The sequence below is a fragment of the Miniopterus schreibersii genome (genome assembly GCF_964146895.1).
Source record: "Miniopterus schreibersii genome assembly, chromosome: 4".
Lineage (NCBI taxonomy): Eukaryota > Metazoa > Chordata > Mammalia > Chiroptera > Miniopteridae > Miniopterus > Miniopterus schreibersii.
The window spans coordinates 87,258,913-87,272,181 of record NC_138105.1 but is presented as its reverse complement, the minus strand read 5'-3'; positions in this window follow the sequence as shown (position 1 = coordinate 87,272,181).

The following is a 13,269-nucleotide window of genomic DNA, read 5'->3' as shown; positions in this document are numbered from 1 at the left end:
AGACGACACAGGGGAAATAAAAATGTAATCCCTTGGTGCCACCTATAATGAATTGTTATGAAAACCATGAAAATATCTGTCTGCGGATATTGTTCTTTGATTTGAAGTCAGTGTTGTAAGCGGTAATTTTTGTCATTAAAGCTGTTAATCTGCTCAGCGCTCCTCATAAGTTTTTATGAAGAAAAACAGCCCTGCTGCCTCCCCGCTCATTGCAGAGCACCATGGAATAATTAGCTTTAATTATGGCTGATACCGCTGTCTGTTGAAAGTGGGGGGACCTCCCGCTGCGAGGGCTAGAGATGGGGCCTGCTCAGCCTTCGACAGGCCGAAGGAGAGGGGCCTACAGCTTTGAATCTGGGTTCCTGACAACCAACCACATACTCCACGCACCACACCCCAGCCAGGGCAAGTGCACTCTGGCCACGACATGCTCATCCCCAAGCATGAACATGTACACTCATATGTGCACACACATGCACACACACACCTTACAACATACACACACACAATTTTGCCTCCTTCATCTCCTAAGTATCATGTCCAAGTTCAACCATCACCAACACCCATGTACACTTCCAATCACAGCATAGCTATACCAAGTCATGACAAGACATGCACCACAATATGAGCATGCACAACCAGCTACAGCAACAGAAACCTTCAGCTATATCATACACATACCCCCATTCCCTCAACCACACCCCGCACCACCCACAACGCACATGCACCCACCGTGACAGAGGGACCTTGATATATACAGTCATGCTCTACGTAAGGACGTTTCAGTCAACAATGAACCACAGACATGACAGTGGTTTACCATATAGCCTAGGTGTATAGCCAGCTATACCATATAGATTTGTGCCAGTACACTCTATGGTGTTTGCACAATGACAAAATCATCCAGCAATGCATTTCTCAGACCATCCCCCATTGTTAAGCAGTATATGACTGTACAGCCAACCCCATGACAAAATCATCCAGCAATGCATTTCTCAGACCATCCCCCATTGTTAAGCAGTATATGACTGTACAGCCAACCCCAAACAGAAGCATACCCAACTATGAAACTCACACCAGTGCATTGGCTCTAAGGGGCAGCCAAATCAATCCCCCCTATTACGTGAAAAGCCTAGTATCAAGTCCTGCAGGAGCAAATGTTCTTGACCTCAAAGAACTCATTGTATGGTCAGAAACAAGCAAAAAATAAGACCAAAAACAACTGGCAACTCATTTAACATCTATTTATACACTGAGCATTGATTATGTATCATGCACAGGGATGGGCACTAGGGAGCCTTTGTAGATAAATAAGACATGGTCTGTGCCTCATGAAGCTGTGGTAGGCACAGATTACCTCTCAAGAAAGAATCTGTCACACTTGCTGGGACTGCTGTCTTCAGAGAACCTTTAGTTGTCTGCTGACCGGGGATTACATCAACTGCAGAGAGCTGCCTCACCCAAGGTCACTCTCTGCCAAGGCGGCCACACTCAATGGCTGATCGCTGTATGGGTATAAAAGCCTGGCCATTGCAGTCAATGCCAGACCGCTCTGACCAGCCACAGCTCCCCTCGTCAGTAGAGTTCTAGCAATGTCTACAAGTCAGGCCAATTTTTCCCTTTGCCCACTCCTTAATTTTTCTCTCTTCCACAGATGCTGGTTCAAAGGGCACTTTCTAATATAAACATCCTATCCAACTCAGCTACATCTCAGGGTGTGCACCTCATAAAAAGCAACCTGTGACAGAGCTATACTCAACACTATGAATGCTATCTACCAAGTAAGAATATCAGGGAGTAAATACTAAGGGGACTCTTTGAAAAGAAAGAGGAATGGAGTAGTAAGAGAAGGATTTCTGGAGAAGGTGAAATTTTAACTGGGTCTGGAATGATGGTTAGTATTACATAGCTGAGAAAGCACAGAGCTCCTTAGAGCAAAACAATTTGGGCAAAGGAGCAGGAAGTACAAAGTGTGTTCCTACCTCAGAGAAATAGTGAGATGTAAGAATGAAACCAGACTGTGGATGGAACTTGAAATGAAATTTTTAAAAAGGATTGCACTTCATCTGTTAGACCACTTGACCTCAACATTTGGCATTCTGAATTAATAACAAGGGGAATGGAACCCCAAAGTGAATACAGCATGGTTACAATTATAGTTAAGGGGAGGGCATCATAAATTGAGGAATATTGAAAAAGAAAGAGAGCAGGTTATGGTCATATTCAAAAGGCCTGGCAACCACTGTTATAGCAAAGGCAATAGTAGAGTTCTCCCACTGTAGGCCTCCAGGCCATCCATCCAACCATGCATCCATTCATTCCATATTTATTGGGCCATCCCAACCCCAATCCCAGCCCCCAAGCACTATGCCTCCTGTTACTGGAGACTTTGCATGGAGAAAACATTTGTCCCTGGCAGATTGAATATAGAAACATTTGAAGTTCTCCTTTTGTTCCGTTTTAACAGTATTCAAAAATATATAGCTTTCCTGCTGCTTTGAACTAATTTCCAAGGGAGTTTTAAAAAGAGGGGGGGGGGAAAGGCCTTTGCTTTGACTTGTCATTCAATTAAAAAATAACATTTGGGTTTGGTTTGAGAATTTAAAAAATTAGTATTCATTTTTTCAGTGATTCACTTAATCAGTTCAGTTCAAGTTCCTATAGTTAGCCTAACCCAGAAGAATCTGTGCAGTGAGGCATTGTGGTTGCTTAGGAGTCATCCAAACTTTCCAACTACTCCCTCCTAAGACTGGGTTTATGAGCCCAGGGGGAAATGAAAAGATGGCCCCAGTCTAAATAAATGAGAACAGTAACTTCTACTAAAGGGAGTAAATAAATCAAACTATGAGCTCTTACTAAGCTAGGAATCAAAGGAAACTTTCTTAATATGATATTTAAAGTATATACCAGACACTAACAGCAAACATACATAAGGGCGAAACACTAAGGATAACTATTAAAATTAGGAACAAGCAAAGATGCCACTATCACTGCTGTCACTGAGATTTGTTCTGGGGGGTCTTAGCCAATGCAGTAGGACAAGAAAAAAATTCTGAATAAGCATTGGAAAGAAAAAGAGAAAAATATTATTCTTTTTTATTATAATTATCTTCCTAGAAAATCTAAAAACATCAACTGAAAAACTATTTAATAAGGGAGTTCAATGTGGGGTAAGATACAAGATAAATAAAAACTAATAGCTTTTTATATGCCAGCTAAAATATATTGAAAATTTTCATATTGAAGAAATACCTCATTTACATAGAAAAATGTAAGATTCCTAAGAATAACTTAACAAAAAAAGACTAGACCTATATATTTTTTTAATTTTTAAAATAAATGCAGGCATGATTGAAAAGCATCAAGCAATCTGAAGCTTACATGCATGATGCTATAAAGGGCCTGTGGATCTGAACTCCCTCTGTCATTAATTTTTATTCTTGGTGAATTCTCCACCTAGGTATAACGATTTTGCTTCATTAACAACCAACCATTTGCAGCCTTGGGTCATGGAGAGCAATATAATGCAGTTTTACCTTTTTGCCTGCTGGAATCCAATTATATGATATGGTTCTAAGATTACAATAGTTCTCACCAACAAATACAGCCACCCATCTATTCAAAAACAATTTAGACTCAGCCGAGAAGCTTAAAGATAAATGCCATAGGATTAAAGTTTACATATAATGAAAACATTAAGCCCTGACTGGTATGGCTCAGTTGGTTGAGCATCGCCCATGCACAAAAGGTCAATGGCTTGTTCTCGGTCAAGGCACATGCCTGGGTTGAGGGCTCGATCCCAGTCCTGCACGTGCAAGAGGCAGCCAATTGATGTTTCTCTCTCTCTCTCTCTTTCCCTTTCTCTTCCTTCCCCTCTCTCTCCCTTCCCCTTCCTCTCTCTCTAAAATCAATTAAAAAAATATTTTAAAAACATGAAGTATTTGTTAGGTGAATAATGTTTACAACAGGTGTGATTTTTAAAATCTTGTATGTATGAAGCATATATCCTGCTCTGTGGCACACACGGTGTGCTAAACCTTTTGTATAGATAAGGAAACTGAGGCTCTGATAGGTAAAAATCTAATTACAGAGCCAGTAAGTGGCAGAGCTATTATGAGCCCAGCTAATACCTTCATTTCAGAAGCTTCACTTTTACCCCTTACGGTATTGTTATGACCCATCACAATCAACATCAGCAGCAGCAGCATTGTTACCTATTGCATTATTTTGGTTAGGATTTCATGACAGGATGAAACAGATTTGGTGGCTTAAACAAGTGAAATTATTTTCTTACAGTTCTGGAGGCTTGAAGTTCAAGATCAAGGTGACATCAGAGTTAGTATCTGATGAGGTCTCTCTCCTTGGCTTGCAGACGGCTGCCTTCTGCAATTTTATGTGACACATGTTAAATACCTCACATGGCCTTTCCTCTGTGCATGCATACAGCAGTATCTCTTCCTTTTCATATAAGAACATCAGTCCTACTGGACAAGGTCCCCACCCTTATGACCTCATTTAATCTTAATTACCTCCTTATAGGCCCTATCTTGAAACAGTCATATTAAGGGTTAGCGCTTAAATCTATGAATTTCAGTCCATAGTGTCTACATTTAAAAATAAGGAAACTGAGATGCAGGGAAGTTAATGGATTTGCTAAGGGAATATAGCTATAAACTAGAGGAATTTAGGCTCAAGCCTAAATCTATCTAAGTCTAAATCCCCATGTTCTTTCCACTTCCCCACAGTAATTATTCACCCTGTGGGAAGGGAAGTGGTATGTAAACAATGTAAAAGAAAAAAAAAAAAAGAAAAAAAAAATATATATATATGAAACTCATTTTCATTCTGCTTTGGAACACTCAGTACACATTTTCAAACACTGTTTTATCTTCACCATTATTTCTAAACCGCTACTAAAATGAGTTTGCATTGTCTTACTGTGCCTCACCCCTACCCCCAACCTGAGAACAAAGAAGGGTAGCCCAAAACCAAATTGACATGCATTGCAAAGACAGCAGGGCACTGAAAACCTGCCATAGCTAACCACACACATATAAACCAGAGCTGACTGAATGTACTTTGATATACTTAGAGAGAGAGAGGGCTATATAAATTCAAATTGCTCTCCTACCTAGATATCTAATTCAACTTCACAGGGTCCTAGGCTTCAGGTACAGTATTATTTTCCAGATAGATTCATTCATTTATTCGTTCAAGTAGCATGTACTGAGTGGAGTCTACCAATTAGTCAACCCCAAACTAACTCATTTCGTCAATGGATGGCAGTGCTTTCCCCACTTTCCCAGACACAAGCCCTTCTAGTGAGGAAAGGGGCCTTTCTTTTTTTTCTTTTTTTTAATTCTCACCTGAGGATATTTTTTACATTGCTTTTCAGAGACAGTGGAAGGGGGAAAGAGAGGGTGGGGGAGGGAGAGAGAAATATCAATGTGAGAGAGACACATGGATTGGTTGCCTCCTGCACGTGCACTGACCAGGGCAGGGGATCAAGCAGGCAACGGAGGTATGTGCCCTTGGCCAGAATCGAACCTGGGACTCCAGTCCTCGGGCCAATGCTCTAACCACTGAGCCAAAACAGCCAGGGCAAAAGGAGCCTTTCTTGGGGTCTTCCCTCAATGTCTCCATCCATATCCTTTCACTCCCAACCCCTATACACCAAAATAAGGTGATCTATCTTTGGCAACAAGCATAGTCATTGTCTTTATTTTACAGATAGGAAAACTGAGACAGAGGAATAAAGTTCAATGTCATACAAGTTTTAAGTGGTGGTGCCAGGATCAGAACCCAAGCAGCCTGGTACCAGAGTCTACATGTGTATCCACTATGTTATGTATACTTCTTGATATGCTCTATTTCTTTAGTTTGATTATCAACATCAGAACTGAAGGAAAGTTTATCTTGGCAGAATTCGCAGAGATTTGCCTAAAGAGGAAAATTCTTAAGCCAGAGAAAATAAGACCTGAGAAGTCAAGGGATCTGTCCAAGGTCACCCAGTGGGGCAGGATACAAATAGAGCTCAGAATACAGGTTCCTCAGAGCATGCCTTACCATCCTGACCCACTTTGAGGATCTGGCACCCCCATTATCCTGGGACCACGGCCTGGAAGGTAAGAGGAACCTAAGCGCCAGCCTACTATCCACTGTCCACTTGGACATGGCATCCTCTCCATGAGTCAGGGTGAGCCCAAGGAGGGCATGCATATCCTGCACAGTGCTCCATATGGGCAATTCCCTCTGATGGGGGAAGACTAAGAATAAAAAATAAATATTAACAAATCAAGTTAATCTATCATATAAAACAGGTAGAGAGTGCCCCCTGTGAAGACAGAGGGGGAGAAGTTACAGTTTTAACTACTGTGGTCAGGGTGAGCCTTGCTGAGGCTCTGAGAAGGTGACATCTGAGCAAAGACAAAAAGGAGAGAAAGGACACTGCCACGGAGATAACTGAGGAAGAGGCATTCCAGCAGAGGAACAGCATCTGCGAAGGCCCCAAGGTGTGTGGACAGCTCCCTGTTGGGAGGTTACTGCAGTAATCCAAGCTGGGGGTGATGGTGGCTAGAGTGGTAGCAATGGAGGTGATAGAAGTGATTGAATTCTGGATATATTTTGAAGGCCAGCTTCACACTATTTCTTGACAGATTGGTTGTGGAGTGTGAGCACCAAAGTATTCAAGCATGTCTCCAAGCTTTGGACATGAGAACATGGAAAAATGGAGATGCCATCAACTGAGAAGGGTGAGGCTGTGAATGAAGGAGATTTGGGGGAGGGAAGAGTGTCAGGAATTCCATTTTGGACACATTGAGTTCGAGGTGTCTATTGGACATCCAAATGCAGATGCCTAGCAGGCGAGAGAATGTATGAGCCGCCGGTTCAGAAGAGAAGTTTGGCTGAAGATACATATTTGAAAGTTAGCAGCATCTAGATGGCATTTAAAGTCAGGCAACCAAGCCAAACTCAGCGGGGAGTGAATATAGATAGGGAAAGAAAATAGAGGCGGATTTAGGACAGAGCCCTGGGGCACTCCGACCTACGCAAGTCAAGAAGGGGAGAAACTGGGGAAGGAGATTTGAAAGGAACAGCTGGTGAGGCGGGAGGAAACCCAAGCAAGTGCATGGTGTTCTGGAAGCGAAGGGGAGAAAGCGTGTCAAGAAGGAGGGGGTGTCCAGCTTTCTCAAAAGCTCCTGAGAGGTCACGTGATGCGAGTTCTAGAAAACGACCACTACACAAAGCAATGTGGAGGTTACCTGGTAAACCTAACAAAAACAAGCTTGATGGAAAGATACGGGGGCACAGCTTGATTGGGGTTTAAGAGAACAAGGAAGGGGGGAAATTGAAGACAGCGTAGGGGAGCAAAGAAATGGGGTCACAATTAGCATAAAAGGTGAAATCAAAAGATTTTTTTTAATATGTGAAAAATAACAGCATGTTTAAATGTTGATGGGAATGACCCAGTAAAAAGGATGAGATTGGGGCTGTAGAAGAGGGGGGGGATGGCTAAAATAATGTCCCTGGGCAGGCAAGAAGGGATGGGGTCCAGGGCACAAGGGAAGCAATTAGCCTTAGATTGAAACATGAGTAATTCATTTATTATAACAGGCCCCATATAGATATGTGGGTGCAGATACTGGTGGATGGCGTAAGGTGTTTGGGAGAGGGATTGTCAAGAAATAAAGAAGCAGGGCCAGGCCAGGAAGGACTACATAAACTCCCATAAGTGGTCCAGATTTCATTCCAAGTGCAATATATAGCAACATTAAACTTTTAGGCAGATTTTCACTAGATAAAATTTATTTGCAGGACTATGTAGAACAGATGGAAGACAGAAAGGTAACCTAAAGATAGAGAGACCAATTAGGAAGGTGCTAAATGTGTGTAGGTAAGAGAAGATAATGGTAATAGGAATAGAAAGAAGTTGGTAAATTTGAAATTTTAACTAAGGTGCTCCAACAGACCTGTTCTCAATTGAGTATAATGGAAGGGGTAGGAGGCAGAAAATGACCTCCATGTCCTGGCTCGGGCAACTGGAAGGTCAGATATGCCGTTCACTGAGTGAAGGAACTCAACTGAAATAGAAGATAAATAGTTGGTTTCTGGACCTCCATGGATTTAGGCATTTATGGGATACCCAGAGGGAGCGTGTCTCCCAGGTTATGGATCATGCAGAGCAGGAGCTGACGAAAGCTCTTAACTGGAGCTAAAGATCTGGGAGTCCTTCCAGACAGTTACCGCAGTAACACTGGCAGAGTCTAGGGATTAACCGACATGCATCCTGCTGTCTGCTTCTACACTCAATGGTCCAGACCACTCTGCTCTTACAGGACTCTTCCCTTTGACTTTAGTTGTCACCCTGATGTCAGTGGAGCCTGATTTTAATCTGCCTTTAGTTTGCCTTTACTGTATCCATGTGAAGGCATGAAAGTAACTAGTCCTGCAGAATAAAATAACGGGCCTTTGCCATAGCAACTTGGAGACGTTCTCCATTTTCAGTTTTATGGATATATTCTTGCTAGTTAAGGTTTTAGATGAAAGGTATGTACACAGTGGAGGTATGGAAATTTGGAGTCTTGACCCTGCAACTGTATGAGCCTGGGGAACTAATTTCTCCCATTTGGCCTCAAATTACTCATCTGTACATGAAGGGCCTGGACAAGATACTGTCCAAGGGTCCTACACGTTATGAAATTCTCAGATTCATGATATTTAAACCCTAAGGTCTTTAGCTACATGAGAGTGGCATTTTAGAACAGTGCCCTTACTTGTAAGATTCACAATCTGGACCTGGCCTGCTCACCAGCCTTCCTAGAGCAGAAGCAAGAAGCTGCCTCCATGTACTAAACCAGAGTTAGTCAGTAATCACCATTCATACGCCAATGACTGTTTAAAAAGGGGTGTCTTCTTTTGTGTTCCTCTTGTAATTAAGACTTCGCTGAAATCCAACAAACACACTTCATTTATCGTCATCACTGCTATCATTAATGAGCAGAGGAGAAGTCCCAGCTTCCACTGGCTACCATATCACACCATTAACTTCCTTCTGCCTGAACAAGCTGCAGGTCCCACTCCTGCTTCGAAAGTTCCTGGGCCACGGGAGGCATTAACATAGTTCTTTTAAAAGTAATTTGATGTGATAATTTCAGTGATGCACAGTTCAGTTTTTGTACCCCCTTCTGAGTTTTTCTGGACCATCATTTTGAGGAAGCTGGGTTAATATAATTTACACTAAGTCCAATTCCTTCCTTCCTCCAGTGACTGGATGGGGGTAAGGCAGAGGTTAAGAGAGCTACACTCCATGACCAGGAAGGAGCTAGGGAGGGGCAAATACTGTCTTTTTCCACTCAACCACTACTCCTGTATTGTTTTGGTTCCTTGACAGAGCTGGAGTGGGCTTTGAAGTTGGCAAGTCTTGGATCTTCCACTTTTTAAGCAAGTTCATTTATTACCCTGTCCCTTGGTTTCCTGCTCTGTTAAAAAAAAAAAAAAAAAATTATACTAATCACAAGGTTCTTGTGAAGCTTAAAATTAGGTATGTAAAACTTAGCACAATGCCAACAGGCACTTAATAAATGTTACCTGTTGTTGTAGTTGCCATGTTTCTACCTGACTGCACTTGGAACTGGAAAATAGGAGTAACCACAAAAGTCAACATGCTTTCATTCAGGTGATGGGATCAAGAAGTACAGCTTGGCAGCTACAAAACAGTCACAGGGATGTAAGAAACAGCACTGGGAATATAGTCAAGAATATTGTAATTATTGTGTATGGTGCCAGGTGGGCACTTGCATTATCAGAGGGGATGCTTTGTAACCTAGATGGGTAAACAAGACAGTTCTTTTGAATTCAGTCTAGTGCATAGGAGAGGATGGGCAGAGAGACAGACAAGACAGTGTCAACTAATTAGTGCTGAATTTGGTTAATGGTGAGTGTGATGAAAACAAAGTAATGGAATAGAATGGCTTGGGGAGGATGACTTTCCAGGGCTCAAGGGGGCTTCCTGTAGACCTGCCTGGTAAAAATGATCCAGCCACATCGAACATGGGAGGAGAGACATTTCATGTCAAGTCATGAAAACACTCATTGAACCTGCTTTTCACATTTTCTCGTGGATGAAGGCAGCTTCCAAAAATAGGAAGAAACCAAGTCTGGAAATGAAGACACTGCAGAGAAAGGGGGACGAGCACAGGGGAGTTATAAGGAGGAAGAGAACTTGAGGAAGACGGGTAGGAAAGAGGGGTCAAAGGCGACCTGCCATTTGATTCTACCTCGGGATAGTTAGAATCTTTTCAGCTGCAAGTAACACACATCTGACTCAAAATGGCTTAAACAATAAGGAATTTTACCTGCTTCCATGAGTAGAAATTCAGAATAATGCAGGATTTGAGTATGATACCAGCAGGGCTCTAGTTCTGTTTTCCTTTCATTCTCAGCAGTGTACTCCTCAAACAGAGACAGAGACAGAGACAGAAGTAGAGATCAAGAAAGATATAAATAACTGGAAGATGATAGATACATAGACAGATAGATAGATGATAGATAGATAGATAGATAGATAGATAGATAGATAGATAGATAGATAGATAGATGATAGATAGATAGATGATAGATGATAGACAGATAGATGATACATGATATGTGTGTGTGTGTATAGACATATATATATATATATATATATATATATATATATATATATGTGCATGCCTGTGTGTATGTATGTGTGTGTGTCTGTGTGTATATATATGCATGCCTATATGTACGTGTGTGCATGTGTGTGTACATATACATCCAGCATTTCTAGGTTTTTCTATCCTTCTTGCTCCCCAAAAATTCTGGTTTTGCTCCCACTCCCCAGATCTTTGAGATAGGTTCTGCTATCATCAGATTAGTTCTTTACATTTTGTGATAGAAGTGGAGAAGGGTAGATGGACATAGGGCACAAAAGCCAGAACTGGAGGTGGAGCTTTTCTGGGAATTTTTATTAAATTATAGGAAAGGAGAAACCACAAGGTATGAGAAAATCAGATGATTAGATAATAGGGGTATTTTTTTTAAAAGCTTTAGAAGCAGATGTATCCCCTTCCTAATGTTTGAGCAATTTAAATAAAAAGCTTGAGTTGTTTTGGGTCGACATTTTTGTTTTTTTTCAGCTAAGTTGTATCATTGCAACACAGCTCTGAGACTGGACTATGTGGGTCCTGGCTTCAGTAGGGTTACACACACACACACACACACACACACACACACACACACACGGCAAAAGCTCAACAGCCCTGTTTCTCACACCCCCTGAGAACAAGATTGTCATGATCTGCTCCAACACTCCTAGACCTCATCTAGGCATGTCAGAAGGAAAGGAACTGGAATTTTGGCAAGTCAGTTTTTAAAGGTCATTGATCTCTGGTTTGCACTGCAGTTCAAACCATCAACTCTGTAGTACAAATCATTACCATTAAAAGCAGTTTGGGTATAATAGAAAGGTCTTGGATTTATGAGCAGGAGATATGGGCTAAAATGCTATTAGCTCACCAGCTGAGTGATCTTTAGTACATCCTTTAACATCTATAAAAGGAGCATATTAGTACCTCCTTTACTAGGTTAGTGCAAAACTGTGAATTCCTTGAATATATGGGCTTAACATATAGAATATTTCCTATTCATTTGTGTATCCTTAAGACATAGCTCAACAATAGCAAACACACAGCCCTACCCATGGACAGCAAAGCTAATAAATAACAGTAGTTTGCCCCACTACACCTGGCACATAGGGGGCAATAAATGATAAGTGTTTGTTGAGTGAATGAATGAACAGAGTGCTCCAGGCACTCGCTACCAACTGACCAGAGCTGGCTCTTGAGGTAAAGCACAACTGTAGCCCTGGCCCCAGCCTTTGCCCCACATTGTGGAACATTTTCACAATGTATGTAATTACTTGCCCATGCCCTCTAGACCAGGGATCCATCACCTATTTTTATAAATAAAATTATATTGAAACATAGCCACACTCATTTGTTTGCATGTTGTCTATGGCTGCTTTCACACTACAGTGGCAGAGTTCAGTGGTTGTAACAGAGGCCATATGGCACACAAACCCTAAAATATTTACTATTTGGTGATTTACAAAAAAAAAAAAATGCCATCTCCTGCTTTAGGCAATGACCTCCTTGAAGGTCGAGTCTGTAGGCTTCATCTTCTTAGCCCCAGAGCCTTGCAAAGAGCGGGTATTTGATAAATGGTAACGGAATTAACATATGTTGGGGATTCTAAAAATGAAATCATGAGGTCACTAGAATTCACCGTTCTGTTTCTTATCAGGACTCTCGAGAGATAAAAACAAGACGATCTGCTTTGCTAAGGAGAAGGGCTGTGGCAAGCAGCCGAGACCCAAAGACAAACTGCCAAGTAGGGACCTAGAACGCTGGGTGGGGCGGAATCGGGGTAGGGGCCGGGGAGGAGAGTGCGGGCCAAGAGGAGAAGACAGTGAAGAGCATGAAGACATCAGAGGTTACACCTGGCTCCCACCTACTTTGCTGAAAACCGACCCTGTCTAATTGCATTTTAGTTAAGAACCTCAAAGTGTTGCTTGCGGGCAACTTCCATCAGAATCACCCGAGGAAAGTCATGACCTCTAGGGGTGGGGTCCAGGAACCTGCTTGGTTAAGAAGCTCCCCAGGGGCTTTTTTATAGCCACTGATTTTTAGAACCACTGACGCGGAGAATCTGGTCCTTCCCAAATGAGAATTCCTAATAAATATTTATCTCAGATAGGACCCTCGTCACACATATTTCCACGCAAAGATTTTAATATCCATGCATTCTCGCTGAAGATTGAGTACTATCTGCTGAGAGGCACTTCTACCGTGTCCACAGAATGCCGAAAGCCTGGCCAACCCAATCAAAAACACTGGGGGAAGCTTTGCTTCATGAACTGGCCAGTCAGAAACTGATTGATGACCCAAGGCTCTCATGGAGACGTAGGCCCAGAGAGAGACAAGGACAGTCGAGGGAGAAATATGCAACGGAATTACTACATCTTATTGGAAAGTATCTTTACCCCAAAATAACTAAGATAAATGATTTGTGACTGTGACATAGGACAAAGAATTTCAGTATAACAGAGTTGACTATGGAAAAAATGCAGCCAGTACAGTAAATCACTCTATGGGGAAAAACAAAAAGGAAACAGTTCAGAATGAGTGCTTTAGAGATAAAAATCACCTCTCTGAGATATTTTTGTGGGAAAAAAAATTTCTTGAAATA